The sequence below is a fragment of the Urocampus carinirostris genome, chromosome 9 (genome assembly GCF_059441175.1).
Source record: "Urocampus carinirostris isolate Australia breed hairy pipefish chromosome 9, RoL_Ucar_1.0, whole genome shotgun sequence".
Lineage (NCBI taxonomy): Eukaryota > Metazoa > Chordata > Actinopteri > Syngnathiformes > Syngnathidae > Urocampus > Urocampus carinirostris.
In genome coordinates this window covers 42,658,666-42,684,293 of record NC_142357.1, presented here as the reverse complement: position 1 = coordinate 42,684,293, position 25,628 = coordinate 42,658,666, and the positions used below count along the sequence as shown (strand labels likewise).

At 39.4% G+C, this 25,628-nt stretch overlaps 1 protein-coding gene across 1 annotated transcript in view; it reads right to left on the bottom strand.

Annotated features, from left to right (window-relative positions):
* Positions 1 to 24,525, bottom strand: part of ahnak (AHNAK nucleoprotein) — a 65,840-nt gene extending 41,315 nt beyond the window's left edge. Inside the window, exon 1 of the mRNA XM_088343956.1 lies at positions 24,428 to 24,525. The gene's annotated coding sequence lies outside the window, so the exon portion shown is untranslated. The remainder of the gene's footprint in view (positions 1 to 24,427) is intronic.
* Between the last annotated feature and the right edge of the window lie 1,103 nt (positions 24,526 to 25,628).

Genomic DNA, 25,628 nt, shown 5'->3' with positions numbered 1-25,628 from the left:
ATCTATCAAATCGTATTCGTTGACAAAATAAACAAAAATCTGGCACTGTGGCACGGTGACTGACTGGCAAGCCTTACAATCCAGAATTCCTGGGTTCAATTCCAGGTAACAGTGCCCCAGAACGTATACAATTTAGGATATTTATATTGGAGTCCCGGAGGTGTCCACCGGCGGCGGCGGCCATTTTTGTTTACCTAATCGGAACCTGCAGCTGCTCAAACACGGAATCGGCACACACGAGATCGTCGAACGGCGATGGAAAAAAAGAGAAAGCTATGAGAAGGAAAAGGCCGCTCCGCCCGGGCTAAGACTGCAGAAGGGAGTCGGCCCCACCCCGCCCGGCTTCGCATTCCTGGACGGAGGGCCAGCTGGAAAGGAGCCCGGGGCCCCCGCTTCGCCCCCCCTTCGCCCTCCCTTGCGCTGACTAACCTCGTAGAAATGTGCCCTTCGGGTTCCTTCCTCGCCCACCCTTGCACCGACATCCCAAACACAACCGGCAGGTTCCCGTGACATAAACAACATTGTGCCCGCCCGCCTGCTTGCCCGACCGCCCCCTTCGCCAAGGGGTAAGGTCTAAGCACTAAGTCAAGGCTAGGGTTAGGTTGGGCAGGGCTTTGAAGTTAAGGTTAGGGCCAACTTGGGTTAGGTTTAAAGTTCAGGGGTTAAGCTTAGGGTGAAGGTTAGAAGGTTGAATTTAGGTTTTGGGGTAAGGTCTAAGCATTAGGTCAAGACTAGGTTTGGGTAGGGCAGGGCCTGAAGGTTTAGGTTCAGGCCACGGCTTGGGTTAGGTTCAGAGAGCAAGGGTTAAGGTTAGGAATAAGGCTATGGTTAGGATAATGGTTTTAGTTTTGGGTTTAGGGTTACGACTAAGGCTAGATTTAGAAAATAGGTGTAAGGGTTATAGGGTGAGTTACAGTTAGGGTCAGGGTTCTAGGGTAAGGCTTAGGGCTAAGGTTAGGGATCAATTAAGACTAAGGTTAGGGTAGGGTCAGGATTCTAGGGTAAGGCTTAAGGCTAAGGTTAGGGATAGATTAAGGCTAAGGTTAGGGTAGGGTCAGGGTCCTACGTTAAGGCTTAGGGCTAAGGTTAAGGATAGGTTAAGACTAAGGTTAGGGTAGGGTCAGGATTCTAGGGTAAGGCTTAGGGCTAAGGTTAGGGATAGATTCAGGCTAAGGTTAGGGTAGGGTCAGGGTCCTACGTTAAGGCTTAGGGCTAAGGTTAAGGATAGGTTAAGACTAAGGTTAGGGTAGGATCAGGATTCTAGGGTAAGGCTTAGGGCTAAGGTTAGGGATAGATTAAGACTAAGGTTAGGGTAGGGTCAGGACTCTAGGGTAAGGCTTAGGGCTAAGGTTAGGGATAGATTAAGGCTAAGGTTAGGGTAGGGTCAGGGTTCTAGGGTAAGGCTTAAAGCTAAGGTTAGGGATAGATTAAGGCTAAGGTTAGGGTAGGGTCAGGGTCCTACGTTAAGGCTTAGGGCTAAGGTTAAGGATAGATTAAGAGTTAGGTTAGGGTAGGGTCAGGATTCTAGGGTAAGGCTTAGGGCTAAAGTTAGGGATAGATTAAGGCTAAGGTTAGGGTAGGGTCAGGACTCTAGGGTAAGGCTTAAGGCTAAGGTTAGGGATAGATTAAGGCTAAGGTTAGGGTAGGGTCAGGATTTTAGGGTAAGGCTTAAGGCTAAGGTTAGGGATAGTATAATAATAATAATAATAATAATTTCCTTGTATTGTCATTCTGTGTAACAATGTACACAGAACGAAATGTCGATTGCACCTGACCCGTTGTAGCGAGCCGATGCAGCCGCAGCCAACAGAGGGCGCCGCCGACCACTTTTTAAGTCTTAGGAATGACTCGTATAAGGCTAAGGTTAGGGTAGGGTCAGGGTTCTAGGGTAAGGCTTAAAGCTAAGGTTAGGGATAGATTAAGGCTAAGGTTAGGGTAGGGTCAGGGTCCTACGTTAAGGCTTAGGGCTAAGGTTAAGGATAGATTAAGAGTTAGGTTAGGGTAGGGTCAGGATTCTAGGGTAAGGCTTAGGGCTAAAGTTAGGGATAGATTAAGGCTAAGGTTAGGGTAGGGTCAGGGTTCTAGGGTAAGGCTTAAGGCTAAGGTTAGGGATAGATTAAGGCTAAGGTTAGGGTAGGGTCAGGGTCCTACGTTAAGGCTTAGGGCTAAGGTTAAGGATAGATTAAGAGTTAGGTTATGGTAGGGTCAGGATTCTAGGGTAAGGCTTAGGGCTAAAGTTAGGGATAGATTCAGGCTAAGGTTAGGGTAGGGTCAGGGTCCTACGTTAAGGCTTAGGGCTAAGGTTAAGGATAGATGAAGACTAAGGTTAGGGTAGGGTCAGGATTCTAGGGTAAGGCTTAGGGCTAAAGTTAGGGATAGATTAAGGCTAAGGTTAGGGTAGGGTCAGGACTCTAGGGTAAGGCTTAGGGCTAAGGTTAGGGATAGATTAAGGCTAAGGTTAGGGTAGGGTCAGGGTTCTAGGGTAAGGCTTAAAGCTAAGGTTAGGGATAGATTAAGGCTAAGGTTAGGGTAGGGTCAGGGTCCTACGTTAAGGCTTAGGGCTAAGGTTAAGGATAGATTAAGAGTTAGGTTAGGGTAGGGTCAGGATTCTAGGGTAAGGCTTAGGGCTAAAGTTAGGGATAGATTAAGGCTAAGGTTAGGGTAGGGTCAGGGTTCTAGGGTAAGGCTTAAGGCTAAGGTTAGGGATAGATTAAGGCTAAGGTTAGGGTAGGGTCAGGGTCCTACGTTAAGGCTTAGGGCTAAGGTTAAGGATAGATTAAGAGTTAGGTTATGGTAGGGTCAGGATTCTAGGGTAAGGCTTAGGGCTAAAGTTAGGGATAGATTCAGGCTAAGGTTAGGGTAGGGTCAGGGTCCTACGTTAAGGCTTAGGGCTAAGGTTAAGGATAGATGAAGACTAAGGTTAGGGTAGGGTCAGGATTCTAGGGTAAGGCTTAGGGCTAAAGTTAGGGATAGATTAAGGCTAAGGTTAGGGTAGGGTCAAGAGGTTTGAGATAAGGGCTAAGACTAGGGTTAGAGTTAGGTTTTAGGGGTCTGGGGTTTAAATTTAGAGTGAGAGCCTGGGGTTAGGGGTTAGTTGTTAGTTAGGGTCAGGGGATTAGGACTCAGAACTGGGTCTGGGGCTAGGGCAACTCGAGGGTCAGCAAGAACAACGCTTTCTATCCTTTAGCAAACCCAAAAAACAAACTCCACAAAGAAAAGTATCGACTCGTGGTCGGGCGGAACGTTCTCAGTGTTCTCACAGCGGAGGGAGGAACGAGGCCTCCGTTAGCCGACCCTTCAAACACGCAGATAGCAGGCCTGACGCACGCTAAAGGAATGCTAGTCCAGATAAGCGCTCGTCCACCCCGCTCCTGAAAAATTTCTTATTGTTCGTTCCTCGCCCTTACGAGGGCGGGGGGACCTCGGATCCAGTTTCCTCTCCCGAGGTTAACATTACAAAGGGTGTGTTTCCAAAAAACAGCTAGCCTGATTTGAGTGGACCCGTTCCACTTTTTTGCACTCAGGGAACAGGAGAGCAAAAACGTGGTCGGGATCGAAAACGGGTCGTAAGCCGGGACGGGAGAGCAGACGTAGTCGCAATCAAAAACAGGTCGTAAGCAATTTTCCCTGTCATTTTCCTTCCGGGTCTGAGCGTTCACACAAAGTCGGTGAGCAACGCTTGAAACAACAGTGAGCAACGGCAATCCCAAGTGTGGCATCTAAATCATTGTCAAACATGTCCAAAACATGACATCACGTTACATTTTGCTGAGTTTCCGGCAATGCCAAATTATTTTTCTCTATTGAATGAATTGACTCATGTACGATGGCCTACAAACGTTGTTTGTTTTTACCATTCTTTCACAAGATATCCATTTCTTTTTTTTCCTGGTATCTTTTGTCGCATAATTCTAACATTTTTGGGGGCTTATTGAGTCGGTTGTAAGATACAGAACTGTACTTAATTACATTTTTTAGTGGAAGTACAATGTTGGCAACAAGATATACTTGATATAATTAGAAATTATCTGAATGCAACACAAACTTTTTCTTCTTTTTCCCAGTTTTTTTCTACCTTTTTAAAATTCCTTTAAAAAAAATCTCACTGTGTTTATTTTTTCCTAGCTGTTACTTTTTTCTTTTTGTTCTCTATGTACTTATTTTCCTTTGTTTCTTTATTTTCTTTTTTTCCGGCTTTTTTCTTAATTTTTCTTTCTTTTTTCTCTTCCTTTTGTTTCGTTTTTTTCTCAGCTTTTCACTACTTTTTTATTTTGGCATTTTTTTTCTTTTTTGTTCAATTACACCCCCCCCCCAAAGTCATTTTGTGCACAATTTTACATAATATTTGGTCGTGTAGGGATTAAAGAAGCAAAAACAACCCAAAGAGCCGTTTGGGACCCAAAAGAGTCGGTTCTTTTTAGTGAGCCGAGCCGAAGAAGCCGGTTCTCGAAAAACTACTGACTACTCAACTTGGTTCTACTTCGACATTGACTTCAAAATACCGCATTTAGGACACAACGTCAGGGGAACCCGTGTATTTTGACCTTCATGCACTGTAACTTTGACTTAATTTGTTTCTTAATTAGCAATTTTGAGCCCTGATTTTTGTGCGCTGGCTAGATTTTCTTTTGCGCACACACGCAGCTTAGAGGGAACATTGGTCGTAAGCTGGCACGGGAGAGCAGACGTGGTCGGGATCAAAAAACAGGTCATCGCCAAAGATCAGGTACGGACAGGTTCTTTTTGTCCCCGACTACATCTACTCTCCCGTTCTGGCTTACGAATCCTTTCCGACCCCGACCACGCCTTGCTCTCCCTGTCCCGCCTACGGACCCGTTTTTCCATCCCTGACACCGCCATCGCTCGCTACGGAAAATCCGCTTCCGTGTTCGGATCACAATCCGATTGCGAGAGCGACTTGCTTCCCGCGTCCAGCGAGCATCGGTTCTCGGGCCCTGCCCTTCCTCTTTCTTTCAATAAAATTGTGAGAAAACGTTACGCGATTGGGTCCACCCTGTGTGCTGGTCGTGACAATTTCACTGAAAAAAAAGTTGACGAATATATTTTGCTCCATGGATATTTTTTAAGTATCATTTTTGTTATTTCGATAGAACATTTTAAGCTAACACTAAAATAATAAAAATATTAAATAATATAAAATATTAAAACAAGTTTTTTTCTGTCCTGTTTTGAATTCTTATGCTTCTACAGATCATTTTTGCTCATTTTGGGGTATTATTTTTCTTATTATTTCTTTCTAGAAAACGAGCTATAAATACAATAAAACTTGAAGAGGTTAAAATAGAATAAATTCCAAAATAAAAGCACTTTTCAAAATGCTGGGGCCGGCAATTAATTTCTATACATTTTGGACGGCCTATGTGCCTCCACAACAATAAATCCATTCCTAAAAACCGACACTCGTGAATATTGACCCTTTCTAGCGTTAGTTATGCTGTCCATCTTGCTCGTGACGTAAAAGCATACATCAAAAAATCGAGAGATTAGGAAAGAGAAATAAGGAAGGAAAGAAAGAAAGAAAAAGGTAAAAGCCAATAAAAGGAAGGATCCACGCCCGTGACTGGTATTTTTAACACTTTCCGGTGTTATTCTTTCCTTGACGACAAGCTGGTCTTGCTCTGCTCTACTGTGTTGGATACACAAGTCTAGAAAGAACAAATCTAAAACAATAAACACGTGAAAAGAATATAACATTCACCGTTGTTGACATTCTAACACTTTATAGTGTTAGTTTTCTTGTGAATCCCGCTAGTCATGTGAAAGCATACACAAAGAGAGATAGAGATAGATGTCTAGTTAGATAGATAGATTTCTAGATAGATAGATGTCTAGATGGATTGATAGATGTCTAGATAAATAGATAGATGTCTCGATAGATAGATGCCTCGATAGATAGATGTCCAGATAGATAGATAGAGGTACAGACGGTACAGATATATGTCTAGTTATTAGATGTCTAGATAGAGAGATGTCCAGATAGATAGATAATGTCTAGATAGATAGATAGATTTCCAGATAGATAGATAGATAGATAGATGTCTAGATGGATGTCTAGATAGATAGATGTCCAGATAGATAGATGTCTAGATATATGTTTAGATATATGTCTAGATAAATGTCTAGATAAATGTCTAGATAGATGTCCAAAAAGATGGATAGATGTCTAGATAGATAGTTATCTAGATAGATGTCTAGATAGTTGTCTAGATACATGTCTAGATACATGTCTAAATAGATAGATGTCTGGATAGATAGATGTCTGGATAGATAGATGTCTCGATAGATAGGTGTCTAGATAGCTGGTGTCTAGATACATGTCTAGATAGATACATGTCTAGATAGGTAGATGTCTAGATACATGTCTAGATAGGTAGATGTCTAGATAGGTAGATGTCTCAATAGATAGGTGTCTAGATAGATGTCTAGATAATAATAATAATAATAATAATAATAATAATTTCCTTGTATTGTCATTCTGTGTAACAATGTACACAGAACGAAATGTCGATTGCACCTGACCCGTTGTAGCGAGCCGATGCAGCCGCAGCCAACAGAGGGCGCCGCCGACCACTTTTAAGTCTTAGGAATGACTCGGCCGGGGCGCGAACCACCGACCTCCCAGTCTCAGATAGATAGATGTCTCGATAGATAGGTGTCTAGATAGCTGGTGTCTAGATACATGTCTAGATAGGTAGATGTCTTTATAGGTAGATGTCTAGATAGATGTCTAGATAGAAGAAAGAAAGAAAGAAAGAAAGAAAGAAAGAAAGAAAGAAAGAAAGAAAGAAAGAAAGAAAGAAAGAAAGAAAAAAAGAAAATAAGAAGAGAGAGCGAGAGATAAAAAAAAAGAAAGAGTGAAAGACGAGTAACGAAAACAGACCCAAACAAACATACTGCAACACGCCCTTGGTCCTCCGGAGAGAAGTGTCTTATGTAAATCCTATTTTCTTTTCTTTTGTTTTGGGCGACCGCGCCCTTTTTTCTCCATTTCTCGGACAAGACGAGCAAAACGGGCAAAACGGGCGTGGCGGCACTTTGAGAAAAACTTCACACGCCACCGAGACATCTTTAGACCTCGCGAGAGAACCCATAAACTACTCTCGACGATGATATTGCCGAAGAGGCTTGTGTTTCTTTACTCCCTCCCGTAGAAGAATCACAACGTCGTGGACAGGGGTCTCCGACGTGTGGATCGCAAGCCCCAAGAAGCCCTTTGCGAATCGCTGGGTTGTCCGTGGACAGTTCTAAACATAACACACTAGAAAGAAAGACAGAAAGTGAGAGAGAACAGAGAAAATAGAGGAAAGAGAGAACAGATAAAAAGAAAAAGAAAACAATAGGGCAAGAACAGAAAAAATAAAGAACAAAAAAGAGAAAAAAAGAAAGAAAGACAGAAAGAAAGACAGAAAGAAAGAAAGAAAAAAAGAGAACAAAAAAGTGAGAGAGAACAGAGAAAATAGAGGAAAGAGAGAACAGATAAAAAGAAAAAGAAAACAATAGGGCAAGAACAGAAAAAATAAAGAACAAAAAAGAGAAAAAAAGAAAGAAAGACAGAAAGAAAGACAGAAAGAAAGACAGAAAGAAAGAAAGAAAGAAAAAAAGAGAACAAAAAAGTGAGAGAGAACAGAGAAAATAGAGGAAAGAGAGAACAGAGAAAAAGAGAAAGCAAACAATAGAGCAAGAACAGAAAAAATAAAGTAAAAAAAGGGAAAAAGAAAGACAGAAAGAAAGACAGAAGGACAGAAAGAGAACAAAAAAGTGAGAGGGAACACAGAAAATAGAGGAAAGAGAGAACAGAGGAAAAAAGAAAGAAAACAATAGAGCAAGAACAGAAAAAAGAAAGTACGAAAAAGAAAAAAAAGAAAGACAAAAAGACAAAAAGACAGAAAGACAGAAAGACAGAAAGACAGAAAGAGAACAAAAAAGTGAGAGAGAACACAGAAAATAGAAGAAAGAGAGAACAGAGAAAAAGAAAACAATAGAGCAAGAACAGAAAAAATAAATTACAAAAAAAGAGAAAAAAGAAAAAAAGAAAGACAGAAAGAGAACAAAAGTGAGAGAGAACACAGAAAATACAGGGAAAGAGAGAACAGAGAAAAAGAGAAAGAAAACAATAGAGAAAGAACAGAAAAAATAAAGTAAAAAAAGAGAAAGAAAGAAAGCCAGAAAGACAGAAAAAAAGAAAGAAAAAAAGACAGAAAGACAGAAAGAGAACAAAAAAGTGAGAGAGAATACAGAAAATATAGGAAAGAGAGAACATGGAAAAAGAGAAAGAAAACAATAGAGCAAGAACAGAAAAAATAAAGTACAAAAAAGAAAGAAAGAAAGAAAGACAAAAGAAAGACAAAAGAAAGAAAGAAAGAAAGAAAGAAAGAAAGGGGGAGAGAAACAGAGAAAGAGAAAAAAGAAAGAAAGAAATAAAGAAAGACAAACAAAAGCCATAACTGATATCTTTCATTTCAAAAGTGTTGCTCAACCCCTGATAGAGTACCTATAGTCTATACATGTATTTTTATGGCGAGGCACAGAAAAACCCTGCGAGGAAACGTTCCTGTTGTTGAACAATAAAACAAAAGGTGTAAATACCAAACTAAAAATATTTTCAGGAAAGAAAATATAAGATAAGCAAAGCAATTGACTCAATACCGATTTAAAGGCTGAAACACCCGTTTTAATATTAAAACCTAGTAATAACATGATAACAACATAGTCATAACATAATAACTGATTATTTTAGCAATTTCACGCTAATCAGCAACCAAAAACTTTAAACTTTAAAGAGAGATATATATACTGCATAGGGCAGCACGGTGGGGCAGTGGTTAGGTGCGGCACAGTTCTGAGGTCATGAGATCGAACCTCCTTTGTGGAGTTTGCATGTTCTCCCTGTGCCTGGGTTTCCTCCCACATTCCAAAAACATGCGTTTCAGGCCCGTCCAAATTGTCCCTAGGTGTGAATGAGCGAGTGAGTAATCGCCCCTGGGTATGAATGAGCGAGCGACTGTGTGCCTTGCAAGCAGTTCAGGGTGTCCCCTGCCCACTGCCCGAAGCTAGCTGGGATAGGCTCCAGCACCCCCGCGACCCTACTGAGGATAAGCGGTGCAGATAATGGATGGATATACTGCATATAGGCCCCTTCTTATAAAATTACTCTTATGATGACACACATAAAAAGTCGGTTGAATTCAACGTATTACAGGCCGCCGTCCTATCAACAATCCAACAGGCGCAACACAGGAAAAGGAAAAGGAAGCGCAGTGGTGCTTGCCTTCACTTTCTTTCCGTTCCGCAACATTTTGGAACAGCTAAAAGAAAGAAAAGAAAAAAAAAGATAAAAGAAACCCCACATCTGCAAATAAGCACTAGCGAACGGATCTATTAGCGAGATTGAAGAATTTGTCAAAAGGAAATGTGTTCTTTTGGAATGCAGGCCATAGATCCTCATTGTCATGTTTCCTTTTTCATTTAAATCCATTTTTTTTCCGCTTACATCCTACCTATTTGAGAATACACATATTTTTTTTAACCCCAAAATTTGAATGCGTGTTATATTGAGACAGGCAGACAAAGAAAGGAAGACATAAAGAAAAAGAAAGATAGACAGACAGACAGACAGATAAAAAAAGAAAGACAGAAAGATAAAGAAAGAAAGACAGACAGACAGATAGACACAGACAGAAAGACAAAGATAAAGACAGAAAGAAAGACAGAAAGAAAGAAAGACAGAAAGAAAGAACGACAGAAAGAAAAAGAAAAAAAGACAGAAAGATAAAGAAAGAAAGACAGAAAGATAAAGAAAGAAAGACAGACAGACAGACAGACACAGACAGACAGACAGACACAGACAGACAGACAGAAAGATAAAGAAAAAGAACGAAAGACAGAAAGAAAGACAGAAAGAAAGAAAGAACGACAGAAAGAAAAAGAAAAAAAGACAGAAAGATAAAGACAGAAAGGGAGAAAAATAAAGAAAGACAGACAGACATAAAGAAAAAGAAAGAAAAAAGAAAGAAAGAAAGAAAGAAAGACAGAAAGAAAGACAGAAATGAATAGAAAGAAAAGAAAGAAAAACAAAGAAAAAGAAAGAAAAAAAGAAAGACAGAAAGAAAAAGGCAGAAAAGAAAGAAAAACATAAAGAAAAAGAAAGACATAAAAGAAAGAAAAAGAAAGAAAGACATAAAGAAAAGGAAAGAAAGAAAGTCAAAGAAAAAGAAAGAAAAAGAAAAATAAATAGAGAAAGAAAAAGAAAGAAAGAAAGAAAGAAAGAAAGAACTGATAACTGATATATCTCGGTGAAAAAAAAATAAACAGGACTTGACTTGACTCTGGTTTTTGAGTTTTCCCTTGCCCTCATGTCGGTTCTAGATCAGGGGATGGTCTCATAATAGTCCGTAGTCTGCAATAATCTGTGGTCTATGCAACCCTTTGAGACTCTTTGTGATTAAGGGACAAACAAATGAACATGAACAAATTATTACAGTAGACCCCCGGGATACAGCGACCCCACGTTACACCGTTTTCGCGTTACAGTGCGCAATAAGATCGTTTTTTACCTCTCTTTGCGGCATTTTTCTTTCTAAAGAATTTGGCATGCAGATCCGGGTTATTGACCTCTTTAGGACTAGGATTCTGAGGTTCACGACTCAAAATACAGTATACCCCGGGATACAGTGACCCCGCCTTATGTTCATTCTGACCCATTTTAAGGCATCTTCCCCACTATACAAAGTCGACAACATACGATTTGTTATTTCCTCCCAAAATTCCGAATTTGTATGGAGATAAATCTTAAAGATGCCCGTCTCCTATTGGTCGACGTCATAAAACCATGCCGGTCTGCGATTGGTTGCTGTCTCGGCATTATGAAAATGCCGATACGCACTTGGGTCCCACAACTCCTTTCTCTTCATTCAGTTCAGAATCTTTGTTGACGATACAATACTGTATATTTTGTTCTGTATCAATTAAATAAGACTCTCAAGATGCTAAAGGGAAAAGCAAAAATCATGCTAACCATGGAAGCGAAGCTTGGGACGATCAAGGAATACAAAAAGGCACACAATTCGTTTCCTTGCTAAGGAATATCACAATATAACATCCGCAATATTGTACAATACTGCATTTTTTGTACTATATTTAGTTGCTATGGACCCCAAAATTCCCAGTTATGCTAAAGGGAGAAGCAAATGAATGATAACCATTGAAATAAAGCTTGGCATAATTAAGAAATAAGAAGAAAACACACAAATCACTACCTTCACTGATAAATATGGCCGTAAAGCTGGTGATATAATACTGCATTTTTTTATGCTATATTCAGTTGCTATCGACCCCAAAATTCCCAGTTATGCTAAAAGGAGAAGCAAATGAATGATAACCATTAAAATGAAGCTTGGCATGATTAAGAAATACGAAGAAAACACACAAATCACTACCTTCACTGATAAATATGGCCGTAACGCTGGTGATACAATACTGCATTTTTTTATGCTATATTCAGTTGCTATCGACCCCAAAATTCCCAGTTATGCTAAAGGGAGAAGCAAATGAATGATAACCATTGAAATGAAGCTTGGCATGATTAAGAAATACGAAGAAAACACACAAATCACTACCTTCGCTGATAAATATGGCCGTAAGGTAACACTATACAATACTGCATTTAAGTAACTGTATTTAACTGCCTTCCAGAGTTTTGCAGTGATCTCAAAAGAATAAAGAAAAAAACATGACAACCATGGAGACAAAGCTTGCAAATATTAAGAAACATAAAGAAGGCACACAAATGGCTACCCTTGCCAAGGAATATATATGTACGAATGGAACGATTAATAAGAACCAGGAGGCAACTAAAGGAAGGATGTCTTCTAAGATGGAGGTTCTAATTGTTTGTCATTGCATCCACCCACTACTCCATTGGACCAACTTAAGTCGAGTCACACTAAAAAAGTGAAGTTTTTCTTTTCTTTATGTTCATTTAGTGTGAAGTATATTGTAAAGCACTTTGGGAGGTTTTCGGTGACTGGTTAAAGCCAGGGAAATGCAGTCCATTTACCATTTATATCTGGCTTGACCTTAGCATTAGCATAGGTTTCTTTCCCCCGCTATACATCAGTTTCACGTTTGGGTCCAATACCAAAAACTGGTCTACAACGTCCTCATCATCAAACAAAGGACGCAAAACTTGTCGATGAAAATATTCCCGATGACTTGAAGTGACCTCGAACGCGTTCCCTGGTGTCAAGTCGAGTGCTTTTGTTTCCAAATGCCGACTCGTCTTTCCACAAATAAGCCCGGAGGCGAAACCGGGTCTCGACAAAAACCGGTTCCTTACGTTTCGTGGTGTCCGATAGATGTTGCGTTCGAGTGCGTTGGTGTTTCAAGCTTCTGCGACACGAAATATGACATTCCCGACGGTAGAGCTGCTTTAACCGCACTAGAGTTAAAGCTTTAACTTTAGTGATGATCGATGCAATAGAGCGACTTTAACTCCGGCTTCACTTGAGTTAATTCTGTTTTAACTCTTAGTATTTAGCGCTCCAATCTTGATTAACTCCACAGCTGCTTTACTTCAAATTTCAAACCATACTCTGAACCATTAACTTTAAAGCTTTAACTTTAGTGATTAACTCTATGGTTAGACCTGCTTTAAATCACGATTCTGCTGTAAGATTAGCTTTAAAGCTTTAATTTCACTCATCGACTCTACAGTTTGAGGATCTTTCACTCAAGCTTCTCTTCAGAGTTAAATTTTGATTTTGCCTTTAACTCGAGCTGGAACATTAGCTTAAAAATGTTAGCTACATTGATGAGCGGCATTGTTAAAACTGCTTTAACTTCAGTTTTAGATAGATAGATAGATAGATAGATATATAGATGTCTAGATAGATGTCTAGATGTCTAAATAGATGTCTAGATAGATGTCTAGATGTCTAAATAGTTGTCTAGATGGATAGATGTATATATATATATATATATATATATATATATATATATATATATATATGTCTAGATATATGTCTAGATAGATGTTTAGATAGATAGATGTCTACACGTCTAGATTGATGTCTAGATAGATGTCTAGATGTCTAGATAGATATCTAGATAGATAAATGTCTAGATAGATAGATGTATAGATATATATATATATATATCTAGATATATGTTTAGATAGATGTCTAGATAGATAGATGTCTAGAGGTCTAGATAGATGTCTAGAGGTCTAGATAGATGTCTAGATAGATGTCTAGACGTCTAGATAGATGTCTAGATAGATGTCTAGATAGATAGATGTCTAGATAGATAGATGTCTAGATAGATATATGTCCAGATAGATGTCTAGATAGATAGATAGATGTCTAGATAGATAGATGTCTAGATAGATAGATGCCTAGATGGATAGATGTCTAGATAGCTGTCTAGATAGATAGCTGGATGTCTAGAAAGATAGATGTCTAGATAGATAGATGTCTAGAGGTCTAGATAGATGTCTAGAGGTCTAGATAGATGTCTAGATAGATGTCTAGACGTCTAGATAGATGTCTAGATAGATGTCTAGATAGATAGATGTCTAGATAGATAGATGTCTAGATAGATAGATGTCTAGAGGTCTAGATAGATGTCTAGAGGTCTAGATAGATGTCTAGATAGTTTTTCCTTGCCCGCATGCTGGTTTGCTGGTTTAAGATCAGGTAATTGTGTAATTTTGTAACTGTAATCCTGTGCAGTCCTTTGAGACATTTTTGTGATTAAGGGCTATATAAATAAATTTGACTTGACTTGACTTGACATGTCTAGATAGATAGATGCCTAGATGGATAGATGTCTAGATAGCTGTCTAGATAGATAGCTGGATGTCTAGAAAGATAGATGTCTAGATAGATAGATGTCTAGATAGCTGTCTAGATAGATAGCTGGATGTCTAGATAGATAGGTGTCTAGATAGATAGATGTCTAGATAGCTGTCTAGATAGATAGATGTCTAGATAGATAGGTGTCTAGATAGCTGTCTAGATAGATAGATGCCTAGATAGATGCCTAGATAGATGTCTAGAGAGATGTCTAGAGAGATGTCTAGATATATATGTCTAGAGAGATGTCTAGAGAGATGTCTAGATAGATAGATGGCTAGATAGGTGCCTAGATAGATATGTGTCTAGATAGATAGATAGATAGATAGATAGATAGATAGATGTTTAGATAGATAGATAGATAGATATATAGATGACTAGATAGATAGATAGATGTCTAGATAGATAGGGTGGGGTTTAATGTGGGCTTTTACTCCCCCGGGTGGAGTTCAAGAGCCTAATGGCATGAGGAAGAAATGATCTCCTCAGCCTTTAATCCAGAATTGTAGCTTTATTTTGCATTTTATTCGACACTAGCCGCAACATTAGCTTTAGGATGTTAAGGCGACACTTAATTTTAAAATTAAAGACAAATAGTTTTTGCAGTTGTGCAACAAATAGGACACTGACTCCCACCCTGTTTTGTGATACACCTTTTTCAAGGTCAAATTCAAGCACTTTTTAAGGACTTTCACAGACAACCTTTCAATTTCTTCATAACGGTAATATGTACCTTAAATTTTCAGTTGCAGGAAGTTCTGACTTCATTTTTTTGCACGGCCCAAAAATATGTCCATAATTGATACGTAATCCTTGCACTAGTTAACTAACTATTAACTAATTAACCTGTCCCAAAGGGGGCAATAAGGATAGGACCATGCCATACAAAGTAATGCCAGCAGCCGTCAATCACAAGGGAAGAAATGCAATGGAAAAGCAAAGCCACCAGAGAACAGTGTCTGTGTCATTTTTAAGCGGACATGTTAAGAAACATGGCAATATTTTCAAGCATTTTCAAGCACTTCACCCAACGTTAAAATTCAAGCGTTTTGAAGGATTTCAAGCACCGTACAAACATTAGACATGGGAACCCATATCGTACATATTCCTCTGACCACTTGGGTTCGTCGTTGTGTATAGACAGGTTTGAGTCTGTGTGCCTTGACATTTGTCCACTGATCCACTCGACTCCTAAGGCTCGATCAAACCCATTTTAGGAACCACTGCTTGGCTCCACCGAACCCCTGAGGCAAACTCACGGAGACCTCAGGGTTAGATTGACCCCAGGTTAGGAACCCCAGCTTGGCTCCACCGAACCCCTAAGACTGTCTCACAGAGACCCTAAGGTTAGATCGAACCCAGGTTAGGAACCACTGCTTGACTCAACCGAACCCCTGCGGCCGATTCATGGAGACCTTAGGGTTAGATTGACCCCAGGTAAGGAACCACTGCTTGGGTCAACCGAACCCCTGTGACCGACTCACTGAGACCCTAGGGTGGGATACAACCCAGGTTAGGAACCAATGCTTGGCTCCCCCGAAGCCCTGAGACAGACTCACCGAGACCCTAAGGTTAGATCGAACCCAGGTTAGGTACCACTGCTTGGCTCACCCGAACCCCTGAGGCCAACTGACGGAGACCCTAAGGTTAGATCTAACCCAGGGTAGGAACCACTGCCTGGCTACACCAAACCTTAGAGACCGACTCACCGAGACCCTAAGGTTAGATCTAACCCAGGTTAGGAACCACTGCCTGGCTACACCAAACCTTAGAGACCGACTCACCGAGACCCTAAGGTTAGATCTAACCCAGGTTAGGAACCACTGCCTGGCTACACCAAACCTTAGAGACCGACTCACCGAGACCATAAGGTTATATCGAACCCAGGTTAGGAACCACTGCTTGACTCAACCGAACCCCTGTGATTAGGTTAAGAACCACTGCTCGGCTCCATCGAACCCCTAAAACCAACTAACCGAACCTTGAGGGTTAGATCAAACCAAGGTTAAGAACAACTTCACACCGGCTCACCGAAACCAGGTTAAGAACCACTGCTCGGCTCCACCGAACCCCTGAGACAGACTCACCAAGACCCTTAGGGTTAGATCTAACCCAGGTAAGGAACCACTGCTTGGCTCGACCGAACCCCTGAGACCGACTCACCGAACCCCTGTGATTAGGTTAAGAACCACTGCTCGGCTCCACCGAACCCCTCAAACCGACTCACCGAACCTTGAGGGTTAGATCAAACCAAGGTTTAGAACAACTTCTCACCGGCTCACTGAAACCAGGTTAAGAACCACTGCTGGGCTCCACCGAACCCCTGAGACCGACTCACCGAACCCCTGGGGTTAGCTCGACTTCAGCTTTACTCCAGAATTCAAAGAATGAAATCTTGAATCTGCTTTAACTGGAGCTGCGACTTGAGCGCTACAAGCTTCTTTTTGGGGTGCGGCCACAGAAGCAACTGCACACGTTGCCGTTTTGCTTCTGGCTTCTGCTTTTGAACCCCCGGATTTGGACTCCCCCTTTGAGAAGATTCCATCTGGACTCGACGGCAAAGTCGGGAAAAGTCGCAGAGTCTCGGTTCCGCCTTTTATGGCTGCAAGCTGCTTTCAATTAGCTTGTCTTTGCTAACCGCCGCATTCCATAACAACCCCCCGACCCCCGAAAGAAGAACTCCCCCCCGTCCTTCCTACTCCCATTTCTTCCTCACCAGAACCGAGGTTACGAGACCTGGAAGGAAACGGAAAAAACGAAGAATTTCTACAAAATAAAACGCCCGGTGTGCTGTCAAAAGTTGAAGCTGAACGTACGTTTTGGGGGTTATCGTTTTGGAGTTAAAGCTTTAACTCTAAGAGATCTAGTGAGGATTATTTTCATAGAAATCAAACTATTTAATTAACCCTTATCAAATTAACGAGTGCTGTCAACAGCATCGGGCGAGTTTGAAACTGCATTTTGGACCTATAATTTTTGAGTTAACGCTTTAACTCTAACAGCACTTGTAAGGAGTATTTTCATGTACTGTATTGCAATTAATTTTTTAGTCCTGATTAAAATGGATGGATGACGTCCACAGCCGTCAACGGCATCGAGTGTGTTAGAACCTAAATGTCCAAGTTATAATTTTTGAGTTAAAGCTTTAACTCTGACAGCACTTGTAAGGAGTATTTTTATGTATTGTATTGCAATTAATTATTTAGTCCTGATTAAAATGGATGGATGACGTCCACAGCCGTCAACGGCATCGAGTGTGTTAGAACCTAAATGTCCAAGGTATAATTTTTGAGTTAACGCTTTAACTCTGACAGCACTAGTAACACGTGTTTCCATGTATTAGAGTTAATCAATGAGCCCTAAATCAAATGGATGAATGACGTAAACAGCCGTCAACGGCATCGAGTAAGTTAGAACCTAAATTTCCAAGTTATAATTTTTGAGTTAAAGCTTTAACTCTGACAGCACTTGTAAGGAGTATTTTTATGTATTGTATTGCAATTAATTATTTAGTCCTGATTAAAATGGATGGATGACATCCACAGCCGTCAACGGCATCGAGTGAGTTAGAACCTAAATGTCCAAGTTATCATTTTTGAGTTAACGCTTTAACTCTAACAGCATTAGGGACACATGTTTCCATGTATTAGAGTTAATCAATGAGCCCTAGATCAAATGGATGAATGACGTAAACAGCCGTCAACGGCATCGAGTGAGTTAGACCCTAAATATCCAAATTATAATTTTTGAGTTAACGCTTTAACTCTGAAAGCACTAGTAACACGTGTTTCCATGTATTAGAGTTAATCAATGAGCCCTAAATCAAATGAATGAATAACGTCTATAGCTATTAACCCCAGTGAGTGAGTTAAAATGAATACTTTGGAGTTATAATTTGAGAGTTAAAGCAATAACTCGGAACTAGTAACCATTGTTTTCAAATAGTCCAATGAATTTATTAGTCGATAGGTGTCATCAGTGGTAAAGTTGCCTTCTTAGGTAATATTTCACGAGTTAAAGCTTTAACTCTGACAGCACTAGTAACATGTGTTTCCATGTATTAGAGTTAATCAATGAGCCCTAAATCAAATGAATGAATGACGTCTATAGCTATTAACACCAGTGAGCGAGTTAAAATGCATACTTTGGAGTTATAATTTGGGAGTTAAAGCAATAACTCGGAATTAGTAACCATTGTTTTCAAATAGTCCAATGAATCTATTAGCCCTGATGAAATGGATGAACGACGTCGATAGATGTCAATAGTGGTAAAGTTACCTTCTTAGGTCATCTTTCATGAGTTAATGCATTAACTCACTGCACCAGTAATAAGTATTTTTATGTAATCCAATTCATTAATGTTGCGTAATAGAATGGAAGTCGAAGGTGAATGTACGTTTTGGCGTTATTATTTTCAAGTTAAAGCGTTATTATTTTGGAGTTAAAGCTTTAACTCGTATAGATCTATTAACCATTATTTTCACGTATTCCAATAAATTTATTAGCCCTGATAAAACGGACGAATGATGTCGATAGGGGTCAACAGCAGTGAAGTTGCCATCTTAGGTTATTATTTATGAGTTAAAGCTTTAACTTTGACGGTACAAGTATTTTCATGTTATCGAAATTAATCGGCCTTAGCAAAATGGATAAAGTTCCTGAAAATTGAAAGCAAACGTTTGGAATTATTATTCATGTTTGGCAAAAAACAACAGATTATTTTGTAGCGCTGTCAAAACTGTTGTTTTAACTCGGGAGTTAATCGCACAACTCTATTATTTTATAACGAGCTGCCACAAAAGCCTTGGAACTCTTATACGCTAGAGTTAAAGGTATTCCCAAATGTTTCAACATGCATAATGTCTACATAGATTTCAAAATTTTCGGATCTGGCCCGCGAGACAACACCGAGAGAAGCGCAAGAGAAAAATGAGCTACACTTTGAAATATGTCCACTTGATGTCACCCAAGCCAGGCACTATTTGCACACAGCTGTAGTAGTATTTCTTGCTTCTCTCTCTCTCTCTCTCTCTCTCTCTCTCTCTCTCTCTCTCTCTCTCTCTCTCTCTCTCTCTCTCTCTCTCTCTCTCTCTCTCTCTCTATATATATATATATATATATATATATATATATATATATATATACAGTATATATATATATATATGTATATGTCTATTTATTTCTCATCCTCTCTCTTCTTCTATCCTTTTTTCCATCTCTCTCTCTCTGTGTTTTTCTATTTCTGCCTCTCTTTTGCTATCTCATTTTTTCTCTCTTTCTTACCCTCTCCCTCTCTTTCTCTCTCTCATGTTCACTCTTTTTCTCTGTCATTTTTTCTTGTCTCATTTTTTATCCTTCTTTCTTTCTTTCTTTCTCTTCCTCTCTCCTTGTTTCCTCCCTTTTGCTCTCTCTCTCTTTCTCTCTTTCTCTCCGTCTCTCTCATGTTAACTCTTTTTCTCTGTCATTTTCTCTTGTGTCTTTTTTTATCTTTCTTTCTATTTCTCTCTCCTTGTTTCCTCCCTCTCCTTCTCTATTGTGCGCTCTCTCTCTCTCTCTCTCTCTCTCTCCCCCCCTCTCTCTCATTCTGTCTCCCTTGTTCTGCTTCTATTTTTATGTCTCTTCTCCCCCACTCTTTATTTCTTTCTCCCTCTTAAACCAACTAGTCCCTGCGAGATTTTCTCTTCTAGCATGTGGCCCCTGAGCAGCTCAAATAACTTCGACACCCCTGGACAAACTGGACAAAATAACACGGAGAGTAAACGGGTGCTAAACGGGACAATCACGCTAGGCAAACTAGGAACCGGCAACGAAAAATGGCGACCCGAAAGTAAGAACGCAAGAAAGGAAGCAAAGAAGAAAGCAAGAAAGAAAGAAAGCAAGAAAGAAAGAAAGCAAGAAAGCAAGAAAGCAAGAAAGCAAGAAAGAAAGAAAGAAAGAAAGAAAGAAAGAAAGAAAGCAAGAAAGCAAGAAAGAAAGAAAGAAAGAAAGAAAGAAAGAAAGAAAGAAAGAAAGAAAGAAAGAAAGAAAGAAAGAAAGAAAGAAAGAAAGAAAGAAAGAAAGAAAGAAAGAAAGAAAGACTGATGGGGAGGACTAGTACATTAAAGAGAGAAAAAGAACGAAAGAAAACGAGGGAGGGGGGGCAGAGACAGAGACAGAAAGTAAGAACGCAAGAAAGCAAGAAAACAAGAAAGAAAGCAAGAAAGAAAGCAAGAAAGAAAGAAAGGAAGACAGAAAGAAAGACAGAAAGAAAGACAGAGAGAAAGACAAAAAGAGAACAAAAAAAGTGAGAGAGATCACAGAAAATAGAGGAAAGAGAGAACAGAGAAAGAAAACAATAGAGCAAGAACAGGAAAAAAAAGTACAAAAAAGAAAGACAGAAAGAAAGAAAGAAAGAAAGAAAGAAAGAAAGAAAGAAAGAAAGAAAGACAGAGAGAACAGAAAGCATGAAAGAAAGAGTACAAAAACAGAGAGAACAGAAAAAATAGAAGAAAGAGAGAACAGATAATATAGAAGAAAGAGAGGACAGAGAACAAGAGAGAAGGAGCCGTCAAGTCTTTCTTTTATTAATAAATGCAAATAAAATGCTCCTTTACGCCACTAGGGGGCCGACATCAAGTCTGGTAGCATGTTAAAGACAGTATAGTGCAGTATTTTCTGAGCTTGAGTAATTATTTCACACTGCCCCTTTAAAGCTTTATCCTTTTTTATCCCTGCAGACATAGCTGCTTAAGCTCCAGCTTTAATCCAGAATTAAAGCATTATTCTGCTTTAACTCAGGCTGAAAATCAGGCTTTGAAGCTTTAATTCTATAACATCTGCTTTAGCTCCAGCTTTACTGCAGAATTAAAGCTTTAACTCCATTAACTCATCCTACGGTTAAAATGACTTTACTTCCAGCTTTTTGCACAATTAATGGATGCTGCTTTAACTCTAGCTGTATCAGAGACGGTAAAAGCTTAACTCTTGATCACCTCCACAGCCAACGCCTTAATTGCTAATAATCGCTTTAACTCTATTAACTCGTCCTAGAGTAAAAGCTTGGTTAACTCCAGCTTAGTTGTAAAATTAAAGTTTGATTCTGCTTTAACTTTAGCTGTGTTACAGACGGTAAAAAGCCCAACTCTTGATCACCTCCACAGCCAACGCCTTAACTGCAAATAATCGCTTTAACTCGATTAACTCGTCCTAAAGTTAAAAGTACTTTACTTGCTGTTTTTTTTGCACAATTGGTTTGATTCTGCTCTACTTCTAACTGTATTACAGACATTAAAAGCTTAACTTTTGATTGCCTCCAAAGCCGACACCTTAACTGCAAATAATCGCTTTAACTCTATTAACTCGTCCTAAAGTTAAAAGTACTTTACGACCAGTTTTTTTGCACAGTTAGTTGGATTCTGCTCTACCTCTACCTGGAGGAGAACATTTCGACTCAACTCTTGATTCACCTCCACAGCCAACGCCATAAGTGCAAATAATCGCTTTAACTCGATTAACTCGTCCTACAGTTAAAGCAACTTCAACTTCAGCTTAATTGTACAATTAAAGTTAGATTTTGCATTACCTCTAACTAGAAGAGAACTTTTCGACTCAACTCTTGATTCACCTCCACAGCCGACGCCATAGCTGCAAATAATCGCTTTAACTCAATTAACTCGTCCTACAGTTAAAGCAACTTTAACTCCAGCTTAAATTGTCCAGTTAAAGTTTGATTCTGCTTTAGCTGTATCACAGACGTTAAAAGCTTCACTCTCGATCACCTCCACAGCCGACGCCATAACTGCAAATAATCGCTTTAACTCAATTAACTCATCCTGCAGTTAAAGCAACATTAACTCCAGTTTAAATTGTCCAATCAAAGTTTGATTCTGCTTTAACTTTAGCTGTATCACAGACGTTAAAAGCTTCACTCTCCATCACCTCCACAGCCGACGCCATAACTGCAAATAATCGCTTTTACTCAATTAACTCGTCCTACAGTTAAAGTTATGTAAACCCCATCTTAATTGTACAATTAAAGTTTGATTCTGCTTTAACTTTAGCTGTGTTACAGACAGTAACAGCCTAACTCTTGATCACCTCCACAGCCAACGCCTTGACTGCTAATAATCGCTTTAACTTAATTAACTCATCCCACAGTTAAAGCAACTTTAACTCCAGCTTAATTGTACAATTAAAGTTGGATTCTGCTTTACCTATAGCCGGGTTAGAAAATTTCCAGTCAACTCTTGGTCACCTCCAAAGCCAACGCCATAACTGCAAATAATCGCTTTAACTCAATTAACTCATCCTGCAGTTAAAGCAACATTAACTCCAGTTTAAATTGTCCAATCAAAGTTTGATTCTGCTTTAACTTTAGCTGTATCACAGACGTTAACAGCTTCACTCTCGATCACCTCCACAGCCGACGCCATAACTGCAAATAATCGCTTTAACTCAATTAACTCGTTCTACAGTTAAAGCAACTTTAACTCCAGCTTAAATTGTCCAATCAAAGTTTGATTCCGCTTTAACTTTAGCTGTATCACAGACGTTAAAAGCTTCACTCCCGATCACCTCTACAGCCATAACTGCAAATAATCGCTTTAACTCAATTAACTCGTCTTACAGTTAAAGCTCACCAACTCCAGCTTAAATTGTCCAATCAAAGTTTGATTCTGCTTTAATTTTTGCTGTATCACAGACGTTAAAAGCTTCACTCTTGATCACCTCCACCGCCATAACTGCAAATAATTGCTTTAACTCAATTAACTCGTCTTACAGTTAAAGCTCACCAACTCCAGCTTAAATTGTCCAATCAAAGTTTGATTCTGCTTTAATTTTAGCTGTATCACAGACGTTAAAAGCATCACTCTCGATCACCTCCACCGCCATAACTGCAAATAATTGCTTTAACTCAATTAACTCATCCTACAGTTAAAGCAACTTTAACTCCAGCTTAAATTGTCCAATCAAAGTTTGATTCCGCTTTAACTTTAGATGTATCACAGACGTTAAAAGCTTCTCTCTCGATCACCTCCACCGCCATAACTGCAAATAATCGCTTTAACTCTTCACTTCAAGTCTTAAAGTCAGACCTTTTGACGAACAGGCCAGGACTTTTTCAAGCATGGAGATTTGAGCAGTCGAAAAAAGGGTGTGCCCCTGCCTGTAGGAGAAGTACACACAGAAAAAGGGGAGAAAAAAAAACCGTAGGGAGGGGGAAGGAGCCAAACGAAAGGAATCCACACCCACCCACTCTTGCTGCTACGCAACTTTTTTATTTTGTCATGTTTTCGCAAAGTGACCTTGCAAACATTTTCAAGGGCGTGGACGATTGACGGACGATCAAGTTTAAGGGGATTTTTTTTTTTTTTTTTGCAGAATAAAGTTTGGGGAAGTTGAAATAGTATAAGGGATCGACAAAATGGACAGATAACAATGTTTAAGGGGACATTTTTGCGATATAAAGAGTTTTGGAAAGATTAAAAAGTAGATGAAAGGGGAGTGGACAAAAACACGCAGGAAATATTCCCCGTCGTGGAAAGTGCGCAGTCGTATTCGTTTGGAGTGATGTGTCGTTCGCGAACGTTGCGGTTTTATAAGCTGGCTCTTTGATCCGATCATTTTTTTTTCCCTCGTGATGAGTCAATCTACATTGTTTTCAGGGGTTCTATGTTTTTCACTTTAAATGTATACATATATTTAAAGTTATTTCGTATTTTGGTGAATATTTTGAATGCTTTTTCTTGTTTTTTTGCAGGATGAATGATTCTCTTTGAGCTTTTTAAAAATTCCTAACTCGTTCGTTGTTTTTTTTTCAGTTTATTTGTTGTTGCACGGTTTTTAAATTAAATTTAGAGGTTTTTTTTTTTTTTTTTTTCAGGCTTCTGTCATTGACTTTTGATTTATTGAGCGTGTTAAAAGTTAAAATTGTTTTGTATTTTAAAACGTATTTTTCTTATCTTTTTCAAGAATCAAGGATTCTTTTTTAGCTTTTTTGTATATTTAACTCATTTAAAGGTTGTTCCTTTTCACAGTTTGTTTGCTGTTCCACTGAAAAGTACATATATTTTTATTTATATTTGTTTTTTTCAAGGATTCTATGTTGCATTACTTTTATGATTCTAAGTTGGTTAAAATGGGTTAAAAAGTTTTCTGCGGTGTTAAAAAATGATGAGGTCGTTGCGCTCATCATGGTACATAATAATAATAATAATAATAATAATAATCTATAGATAAAGCTACAAGGTAAAATCTGAAGAGCCGGTAGGGAGTCGAAAGAACCGACTCTTTTTAGCGGGCCAAGCCGAAAGAGCCAGTTTTCCAACCATAAACTGCCGCAATTCCCATTCCTTTTCGACTGCGTTGGCGTGATGCCTTCAGGTACACACCCACTTTTGGAAAACAGAATTTCTCTCTCAACAGAAGAAAAACACGATCTCACGACTTTTACTTTGAAAAACTAAACTCTGAATTGACCAAGTCCGTGTTAATCATTACATCGTTTTTCTCGTGCGGAAGGAAAAAGCAGATACAGATGCAAGAAAGTTGAATGAAAATGGCGTCGTGTGTCTTACCTGCGTCCCCCCCAGAAGCCTCAAACTCGCTTGAGCATCCTGGAAAAAGCGAAGGTGGCCCCCCAGTCCCAAGAAGAGCGCTCCTCGAATGAGAGAATCGCAAAACTTGTGCAACTTTTTTCTTTCCAGGGCGTTTTCTTTTCACCCCCCCCCCCCCTCTCCTCCTCCACTCCCACTTTTTTTTTTCTTTTTTTTTCTCTTTGACTTCTTGTTCTGAGTGTTGGTTGGGAGAGGCTGCTGGGCGGGGAGGGATCGACAGGGGGAGGGAGTTGGCTCTCTTCTCTTTTTTTTTTTTTTTTTGCAAGCAGCCGTGAGACTGACTGCATGTGGGGCCTTGAGGGGAAGGGGGAGGTGGTGGGGGGTGTCGATACATAAAGGAAACAAAAGTTAACTGTAAGGGGTCCCGTGTCATTATTTGCTCGATACAGTAGGACATGCGAGGAAAACTATACTTTGAAGAGAGAAAAAGAAAGAAGGAGAAAGGGAGAGGGGGGGCAAAGAAAGAAAGAAAACAAGAAAGAGAACAAGAAAGTGAACAAGAAAGAGAACAAGAAAGAAAGCAAGAAAGCAAGAAAGCAAGAAAGAAAGCAAGAAAGCAAGAAAGCAAGAAAGAAAGAAAGAAAGAAAGAAAGAAAGAAAGAAAGCAAGAAAGAAGGAAAGAAAGAAAATCTGATGGGGAGGACTAGTACATTAAAGTGAGAAAAAGAACGAAAGAAAACAAGGGAGGGGGGGCAGAGACAGAGACAGAAAGTAAGAACGCAAGAAAGCAAGAAAACAAGAAAACAAGAAAACAAGAAAGAAAGCGAGAAAGAAAGCAAGAAAGGAAAGCAAGAAATAAATAAAGAAAGAAAAAAAGAAAGAAAAAAAGAAAGAGACAGACAGACAGACAGACAGACAGACAGACAGACAGACAGACACAGACAGAAAGAAAGAAAGAAAGAAAGAAAGAAAGAAAGAAAGAAAGAAAGAAAGAAAGAAAAAAGAAAGAAAGAAAAACTGATGGGGGAGGACTAATACATTAAAGAGAGAAAAAGAACGAAAGAAAACGAGGGAGGGGGGGCAGAGGCAGAGACAGAAAGTAAGAATGCAAGAAAGCAAGAAAGAAAGCAAGAAAGAAAGCAAGAAAGAAAGAAAGAAAGAAAGAAAGAAAGAAATAAAGACAGAAAACAAGAAAGAAAGACAGAAAGAAAGAAGGAAAGGA